Source organism: Otolemur garnettii, unplaced genomic scaffold, assembly GCF_000181295.1.
Source record: "Otolemur garnettii isolate 467f Iridium unplaced genomic scaffold, OtoGar3 scaffold00202, whole genome shotgun sequence".
Lineage (NCBI taxonomy): Eukaryota > Metazoa > Chordata > Mammalia > Primates > Galagidae > Otolemur > Otolemur garnettii.
Window position 1 is genome coordinate 1,383,806 of NW_003852597.1, and position 11,961 is coordinate 1,395,766.

General features: G+C 44.2%; 1 non-coding gene across 1 annotated transcript; it reads left to right on the forward strand.

The window, feature by feature from the left end:
* The first annotated feature begins 3,309 nt into the window (after nt 1-3,309).
* Nucleotides 3,310-3,448, forward strand: LOC111721928. Its single transcript, XR_002770911.1, has one exon. It is a non-coding gene; the product is annotated as a U4 spliceosomal RNA (small nuclear RNA).
* The last annotated feature ends 8,513 nt before the right edge of the window (nt 3,449-11,961 follow it).

The window sequence follows — 11,961 nt, forward strand, 5'->3', positions numbered from 1 at the left end:
CCTTATGTAATAATTCAAGGATTTCACAATATATAAAGCATTAAAGTCCCCAATTGCATATTTTTTTTAAAAGTTAATAAGCTTGGGCAGTGCCTGTGGCTCAGTGAGTAGGGTACCAGCCCCATATACCCAGGGTGGTGGGTTTGAACCCAGCCCTGGCCAAATTGCAACAAAAAATAGCCAGGCATTGTGATGGGTGCCTGTAGTCCCAGCTAACTTGGGAGGCTGAGGCAAGAGAATCGTCTAAGCCCAAGAGCTGGAGGTTGCTATGAGCTGTGATGTCACAGCACTCTACTGAGGATGACAAAGTGAGACTGTCTCTTAAAAAAAAAAAGTTAATAAGCTCGGCTCAGTGCCTGTAGCTCAACAGTTAGGGGCCAGCCACATACACCGGAGCTGGCTTGTTCGAATGCAGCCCAAACAACAAAGCAAACTAGAACCAAAAAATAGCTGGACATTGTGGTGGGTGTCTGTGGTCCCAGCTACTTGGGAGGCTGAGGCAAGAGAATCACTTATGCCAAAGAGTTTGAGGTTGCTGTGAGCTGTGATGCCACAGCACTCTACCAAGGCTGACATAGCGAGACTGTCTCAAAAAACAAGCAAACAACAACAAAAAACTTAATAAGCTCATTAGGGACACAGTAGTTGTGTATATACACTGATAGTATGCTATATTAGATGCTAATTACATTCTCCTGACTGTATCAGAGTCCAAGCAAAAGGGAGACATCACATAATGACTTAAAGTTCTATAAAATACTTTAAAAATATAGGCCTAATGGGGGTGTGTGTGTGGCTCATGCCTGTAATCCAAGCACTTTGGGAGGCTGAGGTGGGTGGATTGCCTGAGCTCAGAGGATCGACACCAGTGAGACCCCGTTTCTAAAAATACCCTGGTGTTGTGGAGGGCACCTGTAAAAAAAATACATGATAGGACTAAATATATGATGTAAGAAAACACTAGATAGTCCACTAGGGCTGAGACAGTGCTCAAGCAAGGACAAGCTTGGAAACTGAGCCCTGTGTCTAAGGGGTTGGGGTTCATGGCTCTCGTTGCTGAAGGTATGCTGGTGAGTAGTTACTGGGAAAGCTGAGCTGGTCCACAGTTATTGGGCAAGTGGGAAACAACCTCCAGGGTACAGGTGAGCTGTGGACAGAAAGCAGCTACACGGAGGGCGTGGAGGTGCTCGTGTGGGCAGGAGGTACGGAACTCTCGAGTCCATGGTAGAAGGGCTGTGAGGTTGGAAGGGTCGGGGAGACAAACCTTGGTGTTAACAGAGGGTCCAGGGGCACTGGTGTGAGTTGGAGGCCTGAAGTATGCATGTGTGTACTGAGAGGGCTGCAGGAGCTTCAGATTGCCCATGCCAAGCAATGGCCCCAGGAATGGCAAGTTAGCTTTAGTGGACCAGCATGTGGCTGAATGTCAGATATGTGTAACCCAGAAAGGATCCCATCACCAGGGAGGCGATGCTGCTAAAAGCCTTTGAAATCACCCAGGAAATGAATATTCCAGAGAAAAGTGTTCAAGGCAAGCTTGGGTTGGTGTAGAAGAATGAGGATAAGGTCTGGCCTGTCTGTGGGGCGTAAAGTGCCAGTGCCCCAGCACCTGCCTGAAGACTGAGTGAGGAACTCGTCATGTATCAGCAGAGTGTGCTGGCTCTGTACAGGGCACATGACTACGGGGTAGCTCAAATGGGGAAATCTGGTGAGATGCCCATTTGTTTAGAGGTGCCCTCAAGGATGAATGTTGACCACCAAAGCAAAAATACTGTCATGATACTATGTGTGGGGTCAGGCACGGTGGCTCATGCCTATAATCCTAGCACTCTGGGAGGGAGAGGCAGATGGCTTGCTTGAGCCGAGCCAGTGAGACCCTGTTTCTAAAAATAGGCAGTGTCTGATAGGTACCTATAGTCCCAGCTTTTTGGAGCCTGAGGCAAGAAGTATCTCTTGAGGCTAAGAGTTTGAGTTTGCTGTGAGCTATGATGGCACAGCACTGTACTGAGGGTGACAAAGTGTGACTCTGTGTAAAAAAAAAAAACAGATGACAGACAGGGGAAAAACTGAAAGTCAGGACCAGTTTGGTTTCATAGCTAATAGGGGGAAATTACCTCTGCATATCATTTTGAGGGGAATATACATCCACCCCCACCCCGGGAAGTTCCTGAGAGGAATAGAAATCCACTGCCACTGGTGTGAATGGATGACTGAGGACATACAGGACTGGCTGGAAGCAAGATGGAGACAGGCTGGGAGCAGTGCCCTAGCAGCAAGGAATGCTGATCTTGAATGGTTTCTGGGAGCATGACACAGGTCTGTGAAGAACATGGAAAGCATAAACACCCACAGGGTGATCATGCTGGGAGGCCTGACCTTGCTGCTCCAGGTGCTGGATGATGGTCACCAAACAACAGTGTGTGTGCCCAGTAATCCAACTGGCTTCTGGACAGAAACCTGGCGCTGAGCCCAACCAGGAATGCCAATAAGCCACCCCAGGGCCTCTTTTTAGAGTGGGTCATGCTTGCCTGAAATAGCCTCTTCAGTGAACTCATTGTCCAGGGTTTCAAGAAATGCCATATCCACAGCAATTTGAAGGAGGAAGATGTTCATGTCCTCTGGGAAGTTGGGAGCAAATGGCCAGGGGGAGGAGAACCACCAGAAGAATGTGATTCTGAAAACATGACTGAGGGCCACTGAAGGAAAAGGTAAAGCAAATAGAACTATGACTGAAACACTGTGGGAGGAGAATTCTTGAGATTATTCCTGAAAGTGTAGATGCACAGAGAACAGAAGGAAAAAGCCATGGGGCCTGACCCACACCCTTAGGTGCCAGAAAAGTCTAGGACCCTTAATTTCATTTTCATAATGAGGAAAGAAACAGCTTTTGTTTCATCTCTTGTTTGGGAGATTACTTCATCTGTCCATCAAAAGGAACCTATAAGGTCAGTGCCTGTAGCTCAGCAGGTAGGGCACTAGTCACATACACCAGAGCTGGTGGTTTTGAATCCTGTCTGGGCCTGACAAATGACAATGACAACTACAGCCAAATAATAGCTGGGTGTTGTGCTTGGTGCCTGTAGTTTCAGCTACTTGGGAGGCTGAGGGAAGAGAACCACTTAACTCCAAGAGTTTGAAGTTGCTGTGAGCTGTGATGCCATGGTACTCTGCTGAGGGCAACATAAGGAGACTGTCTCAAAAAAACAAAAAAAAAAAAGTAAAAAAAAATCACTATATTATTTAGGAATAAATACATATATATAGTAATAACAAAAAATAGCAAAGACAAGATTAATCAAAATTCAGGATAGCAGCTTTGCACAGTGGCAGTATCGTAGCCAATAAGGTTTATCTGAGGTATGGTTATAGCTAATTGAAAACTTCCCAATACCCTGCTGTGATGACTTGAAATATAGTCAGCACTGGCAATTTTTGATGGTCTCTACAGAGACAATAAAAAAAAATTCAGGATAGCAGTTACCTCTGGAGAGGAAAATGGACAACTCAAGGGCTTTCAGTGTATTAGCAAATTCTTTTTATTGAGTGACATAAGAGGTAAATACATATTTAGTTTTATTATTCTTCAAGTAGACCACATACAAAATATATTTTTGCATGTGTAAAAAACATCACAATAAATAGAAAATTAGAAATTTTCTAATAATAGAAAATAGAAATAGAAAAAATAGAAAATTCTAAAATAGAAAATGTTAATGAAATTCATGCATCCTTCTTCTGTGTTATTTATAACACAAGCTAGAAACTTGGGAGTTTCCCTTGACCATTCCCTCACCAGCCAAATCCAATTATTACTTCCTACCCTGGCTGAAGCCACCTTTGACTCACCCAAAGAACTAAAATTCATTCCAGTCCTTTAAACTGCTGCTCTAATCCAGTTTTCACACTGCAGCCAAGGAAAACACCTTAAAATGAGATTAATTTCATCTCTCTTCAGTGCAAAGCTCCCATCACCCACCTTGATACCAGAATCAACAGAAAATAAGTTTCCAAGGCTACGTAGCCAAGAAATGGCAGAGGTAGGATTCCAAATCTGCCAGTTTTATTTGGGAGTCCACACATCTTACCCAAGCACCATCCCACGTTGGGTGATACTGGGAAAGGCTCAGCACTGTCTAGCATAGGGTAATCAGGGTAATGACAGGTTTATTTCTCCTCCATTCACCACCTCACTTCCTTTATCTAACTCCTAGTCATCCTGACTTTGAGCTCAAACCACACTTTCCAAGAACTTCCTTCCTCACATCAATGTACTATGATAGCAAATCCCAGTATCTGTCCTCCCAGTACTGCATACATTTCTTTTCTTTTTCTTTTTCTTTTTTTTTTTTTTTTGAGACAGAGTCTCATTATGTTGCCCTCAGAAGAGTGCTGCGGAGTCACACTTGGGTTTAAGTGATTCTCTTGGCTCAGCCTCCTAAGTATCTGGGACTACAGGTGCCCTCCACAACATCCAGCTATTTTTTTTGTTGTTGTTGTAGTTGTCATTGTTGCTTAGCAGGCCTGGGCTGGGTTCAAACCCACCAACCCCAGTGTATGTGGCTGGTGCCCTAATCACTGAGCTACAGGCACCAAGCCAAGTCCATTAATTCTTTGTAGGTGGAGTCTTCTGCAATAGCTGTCTCATGGTCTCTCAGGGGAGTTCCTCTATTTTTTTAATGTTGTCTGAATTTTTCTGTTGGTTTCTTCTCATGTGTTCTTTCTTGTTCACCTCCTTGTCCTCCTTTTTCCTTCTCACTGCCTCCTTTGTTTCAAATAGAAGTCCTTGCTCTTGATGACAGTATGTTGCAATATGTTTCTGGAACACCAGGTGGTGCTGTAGTTGTTTAGGAGACAGAACATAGCCTACAACCTCTATGATCCTTATTTAAGACTTAGTAGCCTTCAGTGATTGCCTGATTGTTTCCTCAGTATTTAGACCCTGCTGGGCTGGGATCTTAAAGTTCACAAGAATCCTTCAGAGGCAGGTCTCACAGTGCCCCTGACTCCAGTTCCCATGTGTTGTAGGAGTCCCTCAGCCTATCCCAAGAGTGGAGTTCTGATCCTGGCAGGCAGAATGAAGATGGCTGTGCGTTAGGCCCCTGCTGAGACAGTCTCATGACCTTCCCACAATGGCAGCCCCCTGGTCACAGAGACCTTCTCAGTATGGCTGCCTTGCCAGCCACCAATCCTATGGCAAATCCACTTCAACTGGCTTTCAAATCTGGTTGCTACAGACTGTTTGAGTCTATCCATTCTTCCAAACTTTCCACTCAACATGTAGCTTCCCCAAGAACTGAAAATTCTGGAAAGACTTCCTCCTGTCCCGGACCTCTGTCCCCCAGCCAGTCACAATGATTTGCCTAATTCATAAGATTTTCACCACTCTGGATCATATGCTGTATCTTCTAGGGTCCTGCCCTGAAGGCAGGGTCCCTTAAGACTTGTTGATCTGGTGGGGACCAACTGAAGAAATACAAAGTTAGAAATGATGAGAAAGAAAGAGACAAGACACACAGAATAGAATTTTCAAAGGTGGGAACTCAGAGGACCACCGCCCACTTGGGTTCCAGCAGTGCCCCTGAGTGTCAGTTCCACTCAGCTTTTATTATTTTATTTATTTATTTATTTATTTATTTATTTTTTGAGGCAAAGTCTCACTATGTCACCCTCAGTAGAGTGCTGTGGCATCACAGCTCAAACTCTTGGGCTTAGTGATTCTCTTGCCCCAGCCTCCCAAGTAATTGGGACTACAGGCACCTGCCACAACACCTGGATATTTTTTTGTTGTAGTTGTCATTGTTGTTTGGCAGGCCTGGGCATGGCTATATGTGGCTGGCACTCTAGCTGCTGAGCTACAGGCACTGAGCCCACTCAGCTTTTATTGAAGGCCATTTGTAAGCTGAGGAAGGGAACAAAGACTCCAGCAGTTTCTCTGAGTGAGCATATCAAGTCCTGTTGTTTCTATACTCATTAATTTTAGGGGTCTGAGCAGTCTTGAGAAATCTGGAACCTGAGCCTTGTGTGAGGGCAGCCCCCTGTCTGAGGTCACACACACAGATTCCTAGGGAGGTGTTAAACTCTGCTATTCCCTGTGGAGTAAAACAATCTCCTCTGAAGAATCAATGGGAGAGAAGAATTTTCCTCTCATCACCACCACAGAGGGTCTTCCTCTGTGACAAGAGATATAAGCCCTCCTGCCCATATTTCAGGGCTTGAGCTATTCCCTTGATCTCTGCCCCAGACAAATACAAATCTCTACAATGGGTATTTGCTTTGTCTGTTTACTGGGCAGGAAACGGCCTAGTTAATATATCTTTCCAGGCCTTGCCATAGCATTTTCTGTAGCCATTATTTTCTCCAGAGTGTTTTACAGACCCAGCAGGGATGTTTGTAAGCTGTATTCCCAACAGGCCAGAGCTCTAGGAAAAGCAGGAAACTTGTTCAGATAAGAAATTTAGCAGTGCTGGTTTAAAGGTAAACTAGCTGACTTTCCTTTGTTCCAACTTACTCAGCTTAGTTTTTTTATTTTTTCCTTTTTTCTGGGAGTGTTTTTCCTTGACAAGAATGGGGGTCTCCATTTTGCCTGGAGTACCCAGCTCACCACCTTCTTGCCATGATCCCTGAGCTATGACTCTGGGTAAAGTCCCCAACCAGCTATAGCTGGATTCTCTCTCCTTCCCCAATTGTTCTAGGAGAGCTCAGCTGAATGATCCTTCTGGTCCACATCTTTCTCCACCTCTTTTACCTTTTTTTTGTTTGTTTTTTTAGAGACAGAGTCTCACTTTGTCACCCTCAGTAGAGTGCCTTAGCATCACAGCTCACAGCAACTTCCAGCTTTTGGGCTTAGGAAATTCTCTTGCCTCAGCCTCCTGAGTAGTAGCTGGTACTACAGGTGCCCACTACAATGCCTGGCTATTTTTGTTGTTGAACCCTTGGTATATGGGGCTGGTGCCCTACTCACTGAGCCACAGGTGCTGCCCTTATTTTTTATTTTTTTTTAGAGACAGAGTCTCACTTTATTGCCCTTGGTAGAGTACTGTGGCATCACAGCTGACAGTAACCTCCAACTCCTGGGCTCAGGCAATTCTCTTGTCTCAGCTTCCTGAGTAGCTGGGACTACAGGTGCCCAGCTATTTTTGTTGTTGTTGTTTCGCTTGCCACCCAGCTGGGGCTGGGTTCGAACCCTCCACCCTCGGTATATAGGGTCGGTACCTTACCCACTGAGCCACAGGTGCTGCCCAGACACAAATCCAACTTTTATTTATTTTATTTTATTTATTTATTATTCTTTTTTTTTGAGATGGAGCCTCAAGCTATACCCCTGGGTAGAGTGCCATGGCATCACAGCTCACAGCAACCTCCAACTCCTGGGCTCAAGCGAGTCTCCTGCCTCAGCCTCCCAAGTAGCTGAGACCACAGGCGCCCGCCACAACACCTGGCTATTTTTTGGTTGCAGCCATCATTGTTGTTTGGCGGGCCCGGGCTGGGGATTCGAACCCGCTACCTTAGGTGTATGTGGCTGGTGCCTTAGCAGCTTGAGCCACAGGCGCCGAGCCCAAATCCAACTTTTAAAAAACATTTCTGTATCATATCTGGCCAAACTTTATGACCCAGAGGACAGCCTCCACAGTGTTAAATGATGCCACAGGTGAAGTTGCTTCCATAGGCGGCGCACAAGTTTGTGTTTTAGTGATGACCCACTGCGGGAGCTATAGTGCATTTTAAATGTTTTGATGATGCCTTGGTCAAGACATTGGATTTTTGAGTTCACGTTTGGAGCCAGAAATTTCAGTCTCATGGTTGTGAGATGATTCACTTGCAGGTGGCCAGAATAGACCATTTCTTCTTTTTCATTTACCAGTCTTTATCACCTTGCCAACTCCTCAAATAAGACACTAGTTATCCACATGTATTTGTTTAATCTCCAACTGATGGGGTGGTCCTCAGGTTCATGAATGAGCATGGCTTTGCCAATTTATCAATCACCAAGAGCTGTAGTTTCTCTTTGTTTCAGCTAGCACAAAGTAGAACAATGAGATGTTCTTTGGAAAGTTTCCTGCTTTCACATTTGTCACTCTTCATGATGAGGTAACTGTCAGGTATTGCCTTGAAAAAGACTATGTTCTTGTCAGCATTGAAGATGTCATAATCTTTGAAGCCTCTGGCAAAGTCAGGGAACTTTTTGATGAACTCTTCCACCACTTCTACTGGAACTTCATTGGATTCACTGCACAAGACTTTCTGGGAGATCTCATGTCATAGTTTAAATTTCTTAAGTCAACCACTTGATGCCTGGCAATCTGCCACCCCAAATTCCTGTGCAAATTTTCTAGCAACTTCTTGGATCATTGGCTTAGAGATTTGGGTGTTAATGGCCCTCATTTGTTTGAAGGAGCTTAATGCAGCTTCATTGACTTTGTTTAGGGAAGTTTTCCTCCTTTTCACTGTAGGTCTCCACTACACTTACTATATCTCTCCAAGTACTCACATTTACAGTTTTGGATGTTGCTAATTGAGGTCTTGCTAACACTAAATTGTTCTGCCATTTTTTTTTTTTTTTTTTTTTTGTGGTTCCTGCTTTTCAGAAAATGTAGATCATCCATTTCCTTCAGTGTCGCCTCTGTGAGTTCTTTCCTTTGGGCTACCAAGTCTTGATTAACTGTAAAATTTTTCAGTAATTGTAGGATGTATCTACATCCTACACAGACCAGTCCTTCACACTGAAAACATGATAAACAATAGGATGTTAGGCCTATTCAAAAACATGGTAACAATAAACATGAAAAAAGAACTTATACTAAAGAAAAAATAACCCTTGGTGAAGTTAGTTCAGTTATAGAAGGTAAATTAATGTTGGGTGTCACAGTCCACATGGGCAACATACTACTTGCAGGGGTGGTCAACATATAGAGGTGAGTCTTCTATTTGAGTACATGTGGTGCATGTCAGGTCTATGAAAAATAAGTCAATTTAAAGAGGTAGTTAATGTAGGGAGGTGGATTACCTATGGAGGTTCTACTGTATTCCCATTATAATACTCTATTCCCAAATAAATATCATTTTCTTTTAAAGAGGCTTTCTCTGTGTTATTTAAATTGACATTTTTTTCTTTTTGGAGACAGAGCCTCAAGCTATCCTCTTGGGTAGAGTGCCGTGGCATCACAGCTCACAGCAATCTCTAACTCCTGGGCTCAAGCAAGTCTCCTACCTCAGCCTCCCAAGTAGCTGGGACCACAGGCGCCCGCCACAATGCCTTGCTATTTTTGGTTGCAGCTGTCATTGTTGTTTAGGCAGGCCCAGGCTGGATTTGAACCCACCATCTTAGGTGTATGTGGCTGATGCCTTAGCCACTTGAGCCACCAGCACTGAGCCTGAATTGACATTTTTGAAGGCTATCATCCTGACAACCAACATGCTTTGTTCACAAGCCTTTTTCTTTTTGAGACAGAGTCTCACTATGTCAGCCCTTGGTAGAGTGCCACGGCATCACAGCTCACAGCAACTTCAAACTCCTGGGCCTAAGCGATTCTTGCCTCAGTCTCCCAAGTAGCGGGGACTACATGTGCCTGCCACAACTGCTATTTTTTGTTACAATTATCATCATTGTTGTTTAGCTGGCCTGGGCTGGGTTCAAACCTGCCAGCCTCAGTGCATGTGGCTTGTGCTATAACCACTGTGCTATGGGTGCTGAGCCTCACAAGCCTTTTTCTTCAAGACATATGATTGATTGCAGTAATTTCTTACCCTGAATGTGTAAAGTCAAAAAGAAAATGTCCTTAATAGGCATAAAAAAGAGAGGTGGAGCAAGATGGCAAATCAGGAAGACTGGTTGGCTGAGCTCTCCTAAATCAACAGAGAAATGAAAGTTAATCCGGCTGCATTTGGTGAGGAAATTTTGCCTGGAGTTGTGACTGGAGTGTGCTGAGAGGTGGCAGGGTGCTGGTTGCTGTGTGTGAACTGGAGCAGCAGGGCTGAGTTCTGACACACTAGGCAGGTCTTGCACAGGTTGTTGGCAGGAGCCACAAAGGTCTGGGTTGTGAGGAAGCATTGTTGCAGTTTTCGGTTCTTGGGGGAAATGGGTTGAGTGAATAGCCTGGATGAGTGGGTGGACCCAAACAATATAGAGCAGCCAGATTTGAGGGCTGGTTGTAGTGATTTGCCACCAGTTTGGCAGTGGTAGAGATGCCCATTCTGGGAAAGTTGGGGAAGCAAGGGGTCCACTATTATGGAAATGTCATGAGAAGGTCATGAGGGCAGGCCTCCTATAGGACCATAGCCATCTTAGTTTTGTCCACTGGGATTGGGCCTCCAGTTGTGACAGGCTCAGGGACTCCCACATCCAAGGGGAACTGTTGTCTGGGGACATGGTGAGACCTGCCTCTGAAGGAGTCTGGAGAGATCTGAATTCCCAACCAGCAGAACCTGAATGCTGAGGAAATATGCAGGCAATCACTGTGAACATTAAAATCGGGGATCAGGTCTATGCCTGGGATCTAGAGAGAGGTTATCAGCTGTGTTGCCTGGTCCCTAAAACTACAGTGCTACCCGATGTCCTGGCATACGTTGCAACACAAATATATTCCTGCTGAAGTCAGACCCTCCCACCAAAGAAAAGATCCTTCTTTTCACTGTTTCCCACCACCCCCAACCCCCCATTTCTCCCTGCACACCCCTTACTTTTTCCCTCATTTTGGCTTCACACCAAGAGGTCTCTTCATCACTAAACTCCGAGACAAGGTAATTTGAAGCAAAGGAGGAACTGAGAAGGAAAAAGGTACACAAAGAGATGAACAAGAAGAAAGCACACGTGAGGAGGAACCAACAGAAAAATTCACCCACCACGAAAAAAACAAAAAAGAGCAACTCCTCCAAGGGACCATGAAACAGCTTTTACAGAAGACTCATCCTATAAGGAATTAATGGATCTGACAGAAAGGGAATTTGAAATATGGATGATTAAGATAATAAAGGGAATGGATGAGAAAATAGAAAACAGAACCTCAAGTTGGGCAAGAGATTTATAGAATATAGAAAGGACATAGATGAGCTTAAGGACCTGAAGGAGACAATAGGGAATGTAAAGATGCATAGAAAGTATCAAAAATAGATTAGACCATGGAGAAGAAAGAACATCAGAGTTAGAGGATAAAGTCTTCAAGTTAACACAGGTAGTTACAGAGAAAAGAAGAGAGAGAAAGCAGAGCAGGTGCTTAGAGAACTATGAGACTGCATGAAGCGTTCAAACAAATGGATAATAGGAATCTCTAAAGGGGAAGAAGAGTGTCCCAAAGGTATGGAAGTCCTACTGGAGACTATCATAAATGAAAACTTCCCAAGTTTTACTAAAGATCCTGACACTTTCCTTTCAGATGGATATCAAACCACAGATCATCTCTACTCTAACAAAGCCTCTCCAAGCCACATTGTAATGAACCTGTCCAAAGTTAAGATGAAGGAGAAAATTCTGCAACTAGCTAGGAGTAAGCCCCAAGTGACCTACAGGGGCAGAGCCATTAGGATGATAGCAGACTTTTCAACAGAAATTTTCCAAACCAAGAGAGCATGGTCATCCACCTTCAACATACTTTTAAACAAAATAATTTTCAGCCCAGAATCCTGTATCACGCTAAACTTGGCTTCAAAATTGATGGAGAAATCACATCTTTTGCAGATATACAAGCACTGAGGAAATTTGCCACAAGGCTCCACCACCTCTCTCTTTTTTTAAAAATTAAATTTCTTTTTTCCTTCTTTCTTTCTTTTTTTTAAAATATATTTTAAATTATAGGGCAGCACCTGTGGCTTGAAGGAGTAGGGTGCCAGCCCCATATACTGGAGGTGGCAGGTTCAAACCCAGCCCTGGCTGGGGAAAAAAAAAACACTTTAAAAAATTTAAACTAGGCTCGGCGCCTGTGGCTCAAGTGGCTAAGGCTCCAGCCACATACACCTAAGGTGGCGGGTTCA